General features: G+C 37.9%; 1 long non-coding RNA gene across 1 annotated transcript; it reads right to left on the bottom strand.

Moving 5' to 3' along the window:
- Window positions 1–9,680: 9,680 nt before the first annotated feature.
- On the bottom strand, window positions 9,681–12,739 carry LOC113961058. The gene is made up of 2 exons (XR_003532184.1): window positions 12,476–12,739; window positions 9,681–9,890 (listed from the first exon to the last, which is right to left on the bottom strand). It is a non-coding gene; the product is annotated as an uncharacterized LOC113961058 (long non-coding RNA).
- Between the last annotated feature and the right edge of the window lie 2,736 nt (window positions 12,740–15,475).

Below are 15,475 nucleotides of genomic sequence, written 5' to 3'. Positions count from 1 at the left end.
TGCTGGCTTATGGTCATCTTGTCACCCACCAAGACTCCCAGGTCCTTCTCTGCAGAGCTGCTCTCTAGTAGGTCAGCCCTCAACCCGTGCTGATATTTGGGGTTATTCCATCCCAGGTGCAGGACCCTACACTTGCCCTTGTTGAACCTTATTAGTTTCTCTCTGCCCAACTCTCCAACCTACCAAGGTCCCACTGAATGGCAGCACAACCTTTGGGTGTATCAGCCGCTCCTCTAGTTTCTCACCATCAGCAAATTTGCTGAGGGCACATTCTATTCCTTTGTCCAGATCATTAATAAACAATTTCTGTAAGACTGGACTCAGTATTGACCCCTGAGGAATGCCGCTGACTACAAGCCTCCAGCTGGATTCTTCTCCACTGATCACAACCCTCTGAGCTCTGCCATTCAGCCAGCTCTTGATCCACCTCACTGTCCGTTCATCTAGCCCATATTTCCTGAGCTTACATATGAGGATTTTATAAGAGATGGTGTGAAAAGCCTTGCTGAAGTCAAGGCAGACAACATACAGTGCTCTTCCCTCATCAACTCATCACTGAAATCCAGCTACTGGCCCTACACAGGACAACCCCAAAAATCACATCATGTACCTGAGAGCATTGTTCAAATGCCTCTTAAACTCTGGCAGATGTGGTGCTATGCTCACTTCACTGGGGAGCCTGCTCCAGTGCCCAGTCATCCTGTGGGTGAAAAACATTTTCCTAATATCTGACTTAAACCTCCCCTGACACAGTTTCACATCCTTCCTTAAGGTTCTATCACTGGTCAGTAGAGAAAAGAGATTGGTGCCTGCCCCTGAGGTCCAAAAGGACATGTAATGCCGCACTGCATAGCAAATTTTATTTTATTTTTATAAAAGATAGGAGTAGGACACAAATACAGCATGTTACAGCATTCATGTCTACAGCCATACACTGCATCCAGAGCAAACAGACCCCCCATGTGGGGCCCACTGCATGAAGGTTCACAGGAGATTGTTCAACTGGTGCATACAAAGGATATAGCAGCATTCATAAAACAACAGCTGAATGAGCAGACAATAAAAGCCTAAATGCAAGAGGCAGTTAAATGATAAAGAGATGCTGCAGCACTGAACTTGCTTAGGTAAGAACTTTCTGCCTGGTGCCACTCCATTATGATTAATGTGTGCACATGCAAACTTTATGAAAAAGATAATGAATTGATTGTGTTCTTAAACGATGCCATTTTAGACCTGTTTGGATTCCTGCCCTCCCCAGGGAGCAGATGACCACAGTCTGTTAGCTTAAACAAATGAACGTTTAATGGTCGTCTTTCTGCCAGCCAAGTGGAAAAGGGGAAACATTTATCAAGAGAAGGTAGGAAAAAACTGATCAAGCTGGCTATTCATCTGGGATATAGGTGCTGCAAAGAGGCTATTGAGAAGGGAAAACTGCAGCAGTTACCACACAAAACTCACTTCAGGCATTGTTCAGAATGTGGAGGTCACAGAATTCACAGATGGGGAGAATTTCACATCCTGGGTTTCTCAGAATACAAAAGCCATGAAAGGTTAGTTTAATTACTTAACCACACACACATATGGAAAAAAAAATGCAAGCACAGGAAGATCTTGCAGTCGATATGGTTATTCTGCAATGTTTTCATTTTATGTTCACTGTTCTGTTCAATGAGATTAGGAAAACTCACAAAAGCTTTTGGCTTTTTAAAGGATTTTGTTTTCCTTTGGTTTGGTTTGTGTCCTTTTTTTTTTTTACATCTCTTTTGCTTAAATATTTTATTTAAATCACAGTTGAATTTATCTCCTCTATTCAATTGCTTTTATTCTAATTGGATGTGTTCCTCAAGAAAAGCAGATAATCTAACAATTCAGTGTCTTCCCATGTATTGGCTTTATTTCACTCCTTTTCAGATGTCTATTTTCAATGAGAAAAACTGATTTAGTGATTAGTTTAAACTGAACACCTAACTTAACATGATTAAAGTGATACAAGTTCTTTGTCCAGAGACATGTCTTCATCTTTCCTGATGGTAAATCATCATTATGTTTTTGTACTACTTATGGTGACAATGAAAAAAAAAAAAAAAAACAAACAAGCACAAAAACCCAGAAAGCAAACCTTAAGAAATGAAAAAAATGTATCATATGGCAAATTTGGATTGATCAAGTTGGGGAAGAAATTATTATTTATCCTTATCACAGTATTATTTCCGTGTCCACTGGAACAATACAGCATTAAGTATGTAATAGTATAGTCTGGGTACCAACTCAGTAGGAAAGAGCTTTACCAAAAAAAACAGTCAGCATCCTGGTGGATGAGTTGAACAGGTCAGTAGTGTGTCCTTGCAGAGAAAACTCACTGCATGTGGGCTTCTATTTACAGCAGTATGGCCAAAAGATCAAGTTGCAACAGAGAAAAGAGTATTACATCAACTTCTGTTAACATATAGTATTGATTTTACCAAGAGTCCCAGGGTAGTGTTTTTGAAATAAGTATAGTCCCTTTGCCAGGACTTTTCATGAATGTTGGATATCCAGCTACAAGTATTTCTACTTTCATTTGCAGAAAATTATTATCACCAAGGTATGTTCCATGATTTTAACATCTCCAGAGCTAAATGTAAGTGATCACTGAAATTTTAATTAAGAGTTTCTCTGAAGTTGACTTACAGTTCCCCCAAAAAAAGAGTTGGACTGTAAATGTGAGTAGACATGAACTTCAGACTGAGCTGTGTGCTTTAAACTCCTCATTGTCAGAGATGTTCTGTGAAATGTTCTCAAGGAGTTCTCTATTTAACTAGGGTGTTGTTTGTTTTCTTCCCCCCTGTCAGATTCCTCTTTTCAGACTACCTGAAGAAACATACCTCCAGTTAGCAATGTAAACCAGATGCTTAGCTTGTTCATTCTGCTAACTACATTTTCTCAGTAAATTATAGACATGCTAACCTATTTAAAACATAACTCAGGTGGCTGGTGAACCACAGCGCCTGCCAGTTCCTCAAATAAAGAGGATCCACTTACTCATCTGCTCTGTCTCCATCTGCCTGCTAAATTTGGATTGACTGCTCACAGTCCAAACTGATAGTGTAAGTATCTGTTTGAGGGGAAGAATTCCTCTGAACATATCTTCTTTTTATTTTTTCTTTTTCCTCTACATTACCTTCTCCACTTGTAAAACAGGTTTGTTGCTCTGTGTAAATGTGACATGATGTAAGATGAACTGTCACCACACATCAGAAATTAGAAAGAAAATATTTTTTCAGAAAAGAATTCCTTATGTGATTTTTGTTTCTTTTGGCTCTTAGCAGATTGAGTATTGAATTGTTCAACTACAGTCTGTGGATAATTTAATACCCTGAACATTCCTCCTAGTCTGAATTACAGACACATTAGACTTGTTCGACAAGGCCCTGAACGTATTGTTTCAGGCCTTATCTATTTCATGGGAATCTTGTAAAAATTGATTGATGAAATCCCACAGAAATCTCTTTTAACAAACCTGCTTTTCTGGAAAAAAATATACTAAAAGAAAAGACTAGTCGTTATCCTTTCCATCCAATTCCATGTACAGGCACTGGATGAATGTCAGGTGATATTTGCGTGCAGAATGGAAGCTCCAGGAAACACTTATCAGGGAAATCCTCCTATTGAGTCATGAGGTCTAAAAAGGACCCCCTTGCTTTATAAAGAGGGGTCTAAGTGTGGTGGATCTAATCTTACCCCAGACATAGTCAACAATTTATGTTTAAGGAATTATTTAGGTGTAATTAAATCTTTGTGCGACTTTGTCATGGAGGATGGCAAAACAAATATATTTATATTAATAAAATAAATTATTACTTTTATTAACAATGACAATAATTAGAACAAAATACCTTAATCAGAATTATTTATCCCACAGTGTGAATAGTTATAACTACTAGTACAGTGCACTAATTTTTGAAGCAATATTGAAGCAACAATATTAAAGCGAGAAAAAGAATTATTAAGTAGCGATTGGTGTTATTTACACATAGTAATGAATGTAGTCAAATCTCTCTGCTCAGTCTCAAGGAGTAACCTTGAGAAGCATTTCCACTGAAGGGAGGAATCCTCATAAACGGTCCTAGAGTGTGTAAGAAATACTAGATGTTAAAAAATGGGACTGGGCTTCTATACTATAAAGTGATTGACTGTCAATCATATGTTTCTGGGTGAGCTGTGTCAGCTCAGCAGCCTTTAGCTCGGCAGCTTTAGATAAGTTATCAGTCCTATCACTTGTTGGTTCCTTTATCAGAAACTTTGTCTGACACATCCTCACCAGCGCCAGTTTCTGTCAGGAAACTCTGTTCTTCACATCCTCAGAATGTTTAAACTTGGGATTCGTGAGTCAAGCTGGCTTCAGCCTTCTCCCACACCAAAAGCAACATGACCCTCCCTCCTCTATCCGTCACTGATAACTTGCAAGTCTGAGCTGTTTTACCTCCATTTAGGCAGAAAAACCTGCTAAAGTGATGCTAATCAACACAGATCCATCGCTTTCAATAGAGCAGCATTAGTTTTCACTCCCAGATAATCTTACCCTTCTTAAATACTTTTTTCCCTTGGATTGTATTTTCCCTTTTGTTTTATTAGTGTATATCTGTAGTAAATATCAGTCAAATCCATGAAATTGCTCAAATGAAAATTATGAGAATCAGAGGAGAATCAAGTTCGTTAAGTTTAAGGAATTTCATTCAGGTGGATGAAAGGCTGTTTCCAATTTCACTGTGGAAACCTGAAGTTATGCAAAGTTATAACAAGGCTGAGAGTCATACTAATTTTACTAAACTTTAGCCATCTACAGGAAAGGGAAATTCATCTCAATAATCATCTTAGATGTCTGTCTATATGCAGATAAATCACTCTTTGAAAGTGTTTTGTTTTCCATAGACTACCATGGCAATCTACAACCCAAACATAGATTGGATATACAGTGTTAATGTGGTTAATGTTAGATGAGTCCAACTTCTGGAAGACCATCAAAGGAAAAAAGAAAAAAGAAAAGCCAATAAAAGAAGAATCCACTGTTACCATGCTAAAGTACAATTTGGTATTATTTTGCCTTTTCTCTTGCATGAGACACTTTTTTAAGGAAAACATTTAGAGGATTCACTGCTATAACTACAGAGTTTAGAGCCTGGAGACAAATTTTGAAGGACTTTAACAGAAAATTGGGTAGAGAGATCATAAGCAGGTAACAGTTATTCAGTATAGTAAGATATATAAACAGTGTAGAATATAAACTATTACCCATTCAGCAAAGAAGTATTTGGTAGTGGGACCTTAGGTTGGATTGTTTTATAAAGTATACACATTCTAAATTGAACAACAGTCAAATGAAAAATTCTCATATCAATTTCACTGGGTGCAACATTCTCCTTGAAGTGTCACTGAAATTTCCTGAAGTGTCAGAGAAAAGGGGGCTCAAGGGGACCTTCTTACTGTCTACAACCGACTGAACAGAGGTCGTGGCCAAGCGGGGGCTGGTCCCTTCTCCCAGGTAACAAGTGAGGCGACAAGAGAAAACGGCCTCAAACTATGCCAGGGAGGTTTAGATTGGATATTAGGAAAAATGTCTTCACTGATTAGATGGTCAAGCATTGGAACAGGTTGCCTGGGAAGTGTTGGAATCACATCCCTGCACAGCACTCTGCTCTGCACTGGAGTGGCCTCACCCAGAATATTGTGGCAGTTTTGGGCACCACAATATAAAAAAGATATTAAGACATTAGAGAGTGTCCAAAGGAGGGACACAAGGGTGGTGAAGGATCTAGAAGGAAAGCTGTGTGAGCAGCGGCTGAGGGCACTTGATCTGTTCATCCTGGAGAAGAGGAGACAGAGGGGAGACCTCAGTGTGGTCTGTAAAGACACGGACTCACCAGGCAAATTTTTTAAAAGGGGGCTTAAGTACTTTGAAATGCTGAGGTAGTGTAAGGGAGAACACAAAAAAGTTCTCAGGAGGTTGTTTAAGAAGCTTTTACTTACAAACTTTAGAGCATCAAGGTAGAATAAGGTACTTGGCATATTTTAAAGCAACATTCAGTCAAAATTAAGCACTTTCACAAAAAAAAAAAATCTAACCCACCCAACTTCAAATTAGAGAAGACAAAGTTAGGAGAAGAGAGTGAGAGGAAAAGAGAGAGACAAGAAAGGGACAGGGAAAGATCAATAGCCACTGCAATGATGAGTCCAGTGCAATCTCAGCTGCTATAAAGTTCAAAACAGTTGTGAGCATGTGTATACCTGTGCAATTGCTCTTATCTGCTCTGGTCTTCTGGGGTCCTCCCCCCCAGGTGGGACTTCCAGTGTGACAGTGACTTGACAGCCATTCTGGGGCTGGCCTAGAGGCTCCAGGGGCAGGGCCTGGGGCAGTGCAGTGCCCCACCCATGCAGAACTTGCCCTGCCCACCACCCCCCATTTTGTTTGAGCCAGCAGTCATTTCCTTCAGTTTCTTACACATCTTCAGCATCTTCACAAGGGGAAGCTGTGGGGCAAGTACCCATCTCTTCATTCTCATGGCCAGTGACAAGACCTGAGGGAAGGGCATGAAGCTGAGCCAGGGGAGGTTTAGATTTGATATCAGGAAAAGGTGCTTCACCCAGAGCGTGGTTGGGCACTGGAACAGGCTCCCTGGGGAAGTGGTCAGAGCACCAAGCTTGACAGAGGTCAAGAAGCATTTGGACAATGCTCTCAGGCACGTGGTGTGACTCACGGGGTGTCCTGTATCCATCCACAAGTTGGACTCGATGATCCTCATGGGTCACTTCCAACTCAGCATATTCTGTGATTCTCAGTGTTCAAAAGGTGTGTGTGGATGTGGCACTTGGGAATATGGAATGCTTCTAAATCTATGAGAATGGTATCTTTGGAGAGCTATTCTTCTTTGTTGACTGTAAGTGGAGCCTAAGTTGTCAAGTCAAAAGTATCTGCTCAATGCAGAGACTGAAAATTAAGTTAAATTAATCACCTCACCAACTTCAAAAACTCAGCTTTGTATCCTAACAGTCAAAGTTATAAAAGGTCAAATGAAAATCATTAGGAGAGGTAGAAGTGAGCAACAGAAAAGTTCAGGGAGAACATTGCTTTTGACCGATTGTTTGTGGCTACAGACTCCTTTTAGAAGACTGAAAACCACAAAAGTGTTATTGATGTAAAAATATGTAATATTATACTATATAATTATTGTAATTATGTGTACACACATATACAATATTGCATAATTTCATTTTATGTAATACATAATATTACATGTGTGTAACAGTATGGTGTAAAGACAGAAAATCTTTACAGATGAGAGGCAGAGCATGAAAGTTGGGTTAAATAACCTTTTGTTCCCCAAGAAAACAAATATTTACCCATGAGATTGTGGATTCTGTAGGGTAACTTTGAAGGTCATTTGTTTATATTGTTTATCTGTATGTTTATTTGTCTACTGTAGTGAAAAATATTTAAATTGAAAATGGATCCTAAAAGGTCTTTCCTCATGTATTTTATTTTTCAGTTTTGAAATTATTCATCAAAAAAAACTCATAAAAGCATTTAAAAATGCAGTTTCTTTTTCTGCATTTGTGGAAAATTAAGAAGTGAAAGACTGAAAAAATGCCAAGAAAATGTAAATTTAATGATTTATGTGTTTATTTCTATGTGTGTTTGATAGAAATGACTTTTCCCTTCTTTTTCTTTTTCCTTTTTAATAACCTTTTTTTTTGACATTTTAAGGCTAATCTAGTTAAGTAAGTAAGCAATTGGTTCTGAAAAAATATGAAATAAAGGGAACATATAGTTTATGTTGTAATTACAAAGTTTCAACTTTGATTAATTTATAGTCATGAGCAAGCAAAGAAAGCAGGAGGATGAAAACCTTAAGTAAAAATAAATCAGAAATTGCGTTTTGAAACTGTGGCTCAAGCCAGAGATAGATTTGTATTTCCTGAAACACAAACCACAGCAGGACAGGATGAGTTTTTACTGTGAACTTAAAAAGGCAGAAATCAGTGTAATACTTAGGTTTATAATTTTTATTCATGAAATTATTGTGTATGGAAAAATAGCAGAAGGCTATTTTGCTCTTTGTGGAAGAGCAAAATTATTAGGAGTGAGTGAAAAATCTAGACAAGTTTCTAGAGCTAGATGCTAGAGAAGCTGGTTAGGAAAAAAGTGGGAGTTTTAAGTGTTTGCTTCTTTGTTTTTGTCTTAGAAGGTGGTTATTAATCAAGCACCATGGAAATGTGAAGAGATCCATCTGCAAAACTGTGAGAAAAAACCAAAAAAACTCCACCATCAGTCCTAGATGCCATTGTAAAAACAGCCAAAACCCCAGCAGTATGAAAAAGCTAGTAGACAGTAACTTCTGTCAAAAATCAAAGAATACCATTATTTCTGTCTAAGTTGATGAAGAAATCTCATCATGAAAGACAGATCTATAGGTGAAATCTGTAGGCAAAAGACTTCATTGATTTCAGAGACTGAGTTTCAGGGACACCCTGCAAACTAGCAGCAAATGAAACCTACATAGGTCCCTATGGCACTGTTACACAAAAAAAACCCAAAAAACCACAACAAAAAAAGAGATATTATGCAGAAATGCATCAATTTTACACAGAAAAGTTTACAGAAAGAATTAAAATGTGCACAGAATCAAGGCTCATAAATAAAAGCAACTCAGCTACTCTATTCTATCTTGTGTCTGAGGGTTCAACTCTACTAATGTCATTCCTAAGACATATGATGTTGAGGTCCTCTGGTGGTGGCTACTCCAGAAATCCTCCAGCTAGACTATTCCATATTGCTTTAACCTGCAGAAATTCTGAGCAAATTTTCCTTGAATCCAACCTGACTCCTTCTTCATGCAGTTTAAATCCATTAATTTGTCCTAAGAATTATGGACTTGGAACATAAACATCCCATTTTTTAGCAGTCATTTATGCATTTGAAAGATGTTATAAATTTCTTTGGTAGCCTTCTCTACTCTCACAAAATGACCCCAATTATTTTGATCTTTCCCTATAACTTGTTTCTGGGCTTCTGAACTTTTGCATTTTTTCTGTGCCTCATTTTTCTTGTTTTTAAAGTGGGAATACTGAAAGTTCCATCTTTGTTTTATTTGAAATCTAAGGTTAACTGTTACAACATGTGAGGTAAAGACTAGTGTTTCAGATTATATACAGAATTTTAGTATAATGTTTTGCTGTTGTCAATTCACTATGTTCCCACACTAAACTATTACGTTTTAGGAAAGTGTGAAAATTTAAAATATTTTTGGCGTATATACAGAGTAGAGCTTCTGAAGATCCTGTGATATAATGATCTGTGTTCTTTACTGATTTCCCCAAACCACTAAATGATTTCTTGCTTAAACTCCAGTCCTACACTCTGAGACTAGATTTATAAAAACATAACTTTGATTTTGTTCTACTGTTGCAATTCATATCATAACTGCCCCCATTTTTGCAATGTCAAATTTTTACCACTCCCTACCAGTAAAATCCAATGATCAAAAAAACCTGTGCCATACACACAAATGTGTTTATGAAGGTCTCCTAGGCACCAGTATGGATTCAAGGCAGTTTGGATTCATCAGTAGAATGTGTTAGGCAGAGGAACAACATTTTAATAACAATAAAATAATAGTTTACTTGTCTGTTACACATTAAATTCAGTTGGAAAATATTTTACTAAATTCTTGTTTCATTATTCTTACATGTTTCAAAGAGGAAAAATAAAAAAGCTACACAAAAGTATTTTGGAGTCCCCTTTGACAGCTTAAGAAATAATTGGAGTGTGAATATTCATTTTGAAGGTTATGCCCAGGAAGCTGCCTCACATCTCCTGAAGGCAATGCTTGTTCCTTAAAATCAATGTTCTGCTCCTAAAACAACAAACAAACAAACAAACAAACAAAAAAAAGAAAAAAAGAGGGTTTTTTCTGAAGAAAATGAAGACTAGAAGAACATCTAGTATTACAAGGGGATATCAAGAAAACTCAAGAAAGTCAGTAATAGTAAATCAACACTGGTAATGTGTAAAGATATATGTTAAAGCCTGTCTTGTAGTGTCTGCTAGTTCTGCCAGCCATCCTAAAAGCATTGGGACAGAAGTCCTGACATCAGTGTTCTGCTGCCTGTTTCCAGGAATGTTCTACAGTCAACCAGTGAGTGCACCTAATGACTGTGCTCACTGTCCTGGGTCAGGTAAGCTTGTTACTGACATCCACCCTATACTAAAAAGCAGCACCTCTTCCCATAAGGTTATCACACTACAGATCAGTAAAATATTTGAAAAGAAACTAATGAACAACAGCAAAAGAGAAACCGTAGAATCGTTAAGCTTGGAAAATACCTGTAAGATCATTGAGTCCAACCATTAACCCAGCAATTCTATCTTCTCTGGGCACAATTTTCTTCTGCAATAACTTGTTTTTTCCTTCTTAAATACATTGTCTCAGAGTTGCTACCACTGTTGCTAATGTTCTCAGCCTTGGAGCTGGCTGGCACTGGCTCTGTCAGACACGGGGAATCTTCTGGCATCTTCTCACAGAAGCCCCCCTTCTACCAAAACATGTCCATGCAAACCCAACACACCCACTTCAACAAAGTTTAATAACAACCTCCCAGCTCTGCAGAGCCTCAGGCCACAGTACGTGTATCTCTTTGAACTGCTAACAACTACTTTTCCTATACATTAGCATGGAAGCAAACTCACTATTTATGCACCAGGATCTTAAGTACCAGCTGAGAAAAATTATGCACAGATTGAGCAAAAGGCTCTAGTTATCATTTTCAGTGTGCAGAGATGTTGATAATGTCTCTACGGCAGGAAACTGCCCATAATCACTGATTACTCTGATTTGAAGAGTAGGAGAGGGAAGGCAATTTTAGTTTTAACTGTTCAGATGGTTCATAACAGGAGGCATACTGGGTGATGGTTTGGAAATGGTGTACTGAATTCTGAACTTCAGCACAACTGTACCCGATACTGATGGACTTCAAGGTTAAGAAATTATTCTACTGTGAATATAAGATACCACAAGCCAGTGTGCTGCCCAAATCAACCAATTACTTGAGACGGTGGAGCAAATCTTTCAGGTCATACAGGGATATAACTTTTCATCTGAAATTTTAAGCCTTATATCAAAAAGGTGAACAAACAATTTTAAAAAAAATTCTCGTGAGATATTATTTTTATAGGAAGGATAAAATCTCCTCTCATTTATAAAACTCATTGATCTGGAAAAGTACTGTCATGAAGTTTGAAAAAACTTTCACTTTTGTGAAAACTATTTGAAAATAGTCCATAAGTAAAGTTGTTAAGCAATGGGTGAAAAAGGATCACCTGTGTTAAAGAAATCCAGCTGTAAGAGTTTATTCCTTGCAATCAAATCTCTAGATAGATCCAAGACAAAGGGAGGCTATGTAAATTACAGGTCCTCTCTTATAATACTGAAATCTAAGTCCAGTTAGTATCTAAAAGCATTTCTCCATTCTTAGTTAACATAAGCAGACTGAATAGAGTATATATTTTATCTAGCAAATAATTTTACCTTATGTCTATTTCAATCACAGTTTCAAGAATTGTTTCTTTTCCTTCCTTCCTTCCTTCCTTCCTTCCTTCCTTCCTTCCTTCCTTCCTTCCTTCCTTCCTTCCTTCCCCTTCTCTCTTCTTTAGGATAAAGCAAATATTTCATATATATTTCCTTTTTTTATTGTTGTCAACTTTGATGGACAATATTGACTTATAATAATGTCATAAACTATAAAAATGTTAAGGAAAAAATGTATCACAAAGTACAAATTATATTTATTCCCTTCAGTCCTGCCACATATACATCTGTATGATATGCACTAGTCAGTACTAAATGTACTGATTTTAAGAAGGATATGCACAAGGATTATGCACAAGAGTGGAAACTCTGAAACCTCCAACAAGGAAATGTATTTATATTTATTAGGTAAACAGCTGAGTAGATAGAAGTTTGAGGCCTATATACAAAACTGAAAAGAGTTTAAACATAGGCAGTGAAATTATACTCCCTCTGAAATGTGTTGTACCGGGTAGAAAGTAGGAAATGAGATTTTAGTCACACTTTTCTATTCCCCCTGACTCCCCTCCTCCCGAATTGCTAGGAATCCATAGAAAAAGGTTTTGCAACATGAAAAGTTGTACCATCCGTGAACTCTACAGTGATCTGGAAGGCAACTGCAAAGCCAGTGAATTCCTTGCTTTTGTCACCATCTAATTAGAAGTTCTGTTACAGAGGACTGGAGCTTGTTATTAGTGGGATTTCACCCAAACCAGAAGACCTTTAGAGGTTGTGCATGACGTGCGGTGACAATCTGTTTGCAATACACTAAAGTTTTCTGTACACGTATACATTCTTGCACACAGGAATAAAGCACACTGATTTTTTTGTGTCACTGGCATGTTTTCTCTGTGTGGCTGTTTCAGTTTACCTACTCGAAACAGAAGGCTTGTATTGTTGTACAGAATAGTGCGGGCCATTCACCCACAGTCTCCATCCTCATGGTTGTGTTGGGTCTGGCTGAGATGGAGCTGAGATGGTTCATCTTCCCCACAGCAGCCCTCACAATGCTGTGCTTTGCATTAGTATGTAGAAAGGTGCTGATAACACGCCAGCGTTTTGGCTACTGCTGAGCACAACATCAGCACTGTAACATTCCTTCCCCTGCTGAGGGCAAGATCCTGGAACGGAACACAAGTAGGCCATCTGACCGAAACTAAACAAAGGGATATTCCATTCCATATGACGTCAGCTCCACTATAAAAGCTAAAGGAAGGAGGAGGAAGGGGGAGGCAAATACTATTTACAGTGTTTCCCTTCTGGAGCAACAGCTCTATGTGCTGAAGCCCTACTTCCTGGGAAGTGCCAGACATCACCTGCTGGTGGCAAGTAGAGAATAAACCTGGTTTTTTTTTCTCTTTGCTTTTGCTTTAGTAAACTGCCTTTTCTCAACCTATGAGTTGTTTTCCATCTTATTTTCTCTTCCCTGTCCAGCTGGGAAGTGGGAATGATAGAGAGGCTTGGCAGGCTCCTAACATCCAGACAGGGTCAATCCACCTCTTTGCCAAGATTTACTAATTAATAAGGGTGTATTTTTAACAGAGTGCTAAGAACACTCCAGCTCCTCCATTATCAGTAGCTTGTAGAGGCTTACATTCCCTGATATACTACAAGGGGGATGACATACGCCTGCTTTGTCTTTCCATCAGACTGTGCCTGTGTCCAGTCCTGACTGCTATTTCTGTAGTAATTGCAAACAGTTTGATTTCTCAAACAATCTCAGCTCTGTCTATGATCCCCTGGTCTGCTTACAGAAAAATAATTTGTTTTTCTTCCTCTGCCTGCAGATTCTGTAAACATCAGATCCCGTTTTGAAGTGTCCCCTCCACCCACTATTTATGGACCCTGTGGTGATCATGAGGTGTGTGCAGGATGTTTTAATAGTCAAGGTGTGTTTAGGGCTCAGAAACAAACTCCCTGAGATACCTCAACACATTGTTAGTCTTACCTATGCTCAAGTTGAGTAAAATCTTATCATCCTTTACAATGCTATGAAATGTTTGCTTGGTACTGTGTTATCTAAGGACCTATGTGACCTTTGGACAGATTGCTGTTCTCCCCATTGTCTATTTGTTTTATTTATATGTTTAAATATGTGCCTAAATAATGAGAAAACTTAGATTTTTAGATTCTGTTCCCATTGCAGATCCACATATAACATAGCTCAAATATTAAGGCTTATGCATCTCTATGTAATGCCAAGGAAGTGTCTTGAAATTTATGAATTATTAGATAAGCCTAGCCACTTATGTTGGTCATGTTTATGTTGTGTCTGTTTAATTAAAATGAGGAAGGGGGATAGTAAAAAAGATGTCCTCTGCTTAAAGGAGATGGTGGTTTTAGCATGCGTTTTCCTGTGAGCCTTTTGCAAGAGTTGTCCTTGACGCCAAATGCCAAAACATCTTTTTTTATATAAATTATTAAGAAAGAGCATTGCATATATTTTGCACCAGATAAATTATGCACCCATTTTAATCTAGACGAGAAATAAGGAATTCTTATTTCACTGCACATCTGAATTTTGTATGGAATTTTGCACATACTGTGATGCTGGGCCCAATATTTTATGCATCAGCATATCTCATGTTTTCTTTATAAACTGCAGAGAATCTGCACACTGAGTTATGTGTTTTATAAAAGGAAAGAAAGAACCCAAAATTAAAATAATATAAGCAACCAAGGAGAGGTGTTGCTTGGGTTTTTCCCCCATTTCCAGCTTCTTCCTTCCATCTGTACCTTTTCCCATTCTCTTTTGGATCACTTTGAATCTCTTCAGTTACATGTAATTTCAAAAATTAATTTCTCAGTAAAGGCTGAAAAAGCAAAAAATCGAGTATACCAAATCTAATAATTTAAATGCTGCTCTGCTCTCAAACTTTTACTCATTTGAAGTAAATTCAAGCAAACTTTTTTTTTTTTTTGATGTGTTGAATAATGTGGTTACCTTATTAATTTTCACCATGTTTTTAGTCCTGCCAAGATTGCCTCTAGCAAGGGGTATTGATAGGGAAAGATGAGAAACATAAAAGGTTAACACAGAAGGGCAGATAAACAAATAGGGTTTGATCCAAAGCCTGCTTGAGTCAATGAGAGATTTTTCCATTGACTTCAGGAGACTTTGGATCTGACCCATCAGGCATTTATGTATCAATACTGTGAAATGCTGAGCAGCTCCTATGAAATGTCAGTAGTCTTCAGCTCCCATCTGTGTCAGAAAGAGTTAAGGGGGTTCACTGCCCTGGAGATTTGGAGTGTTTAAAAGTTAATAAGAAAGTACGTGGCTGAAAGAGGAACAAGGGGACAGAGACCACAGACTTTACTTACAGCTTCTGAGAAAGCCTGTTAAAGTCAATCAGATCAAGCAGGCACAACTGCTTTGGTGAATTAAGCAGAGTGAAGAAAGAGGAATGAGGAGATAGCAGCTGAAGTACAGGAGGTAAAACACAGCGAAAAACCAAACCAAGTTTAACAGGAGAGTAGAGAATGGAAGAAAAGGCAGAAGAGAGTTAAGATCAGAATTGAAGCAGGAGGATGAATACGTGGTTATGTCTGATTTTTGCCTTCTAAACACAATCTACAATGGGAGTGAAAACATTTTTATTTTATTGTTTCATTCTCTTTTTAGCACTACTTAGTTTTCACTTCTGATTTTGAGCGAGCCCTAAAATTGCATAAGGTCTCTGGGACATTTACAACACTCCTGATATCTTCCCTAGGGGCTATATTTGAGAGGCAAATTAATTTTGTTCACAGCTGCTGGCATGACACAAAGACTGTTTTCCCATTTCAAATTTAACCCCTTACTATATTTTTTTTCTATTCTCTTGACTACTGTGCCAGAAATGCTTTCCATTTCTGAAATGTGGGTTTCACTG

The sequence above is a fragment of the Neopelma chrysocephalum genome, unplaced genomic scaffold (assembly GCF_003984885.1).
Source record: "Neopelma chrysocephalum unplaced genomic scaffold, ASM398488v2 Primary Assembly neopelma1_97027, whole genome shotgun sequence".
Lineage (NCBI taxonomy): Eukaryota > Metazoa > Chordata > Aves > Passeriformes > Pipridae > Neopelma > Neopelma chrysocephalum.
This window is presented reverse-complemented; position numbering and strand designations above follow the sequence as displayed.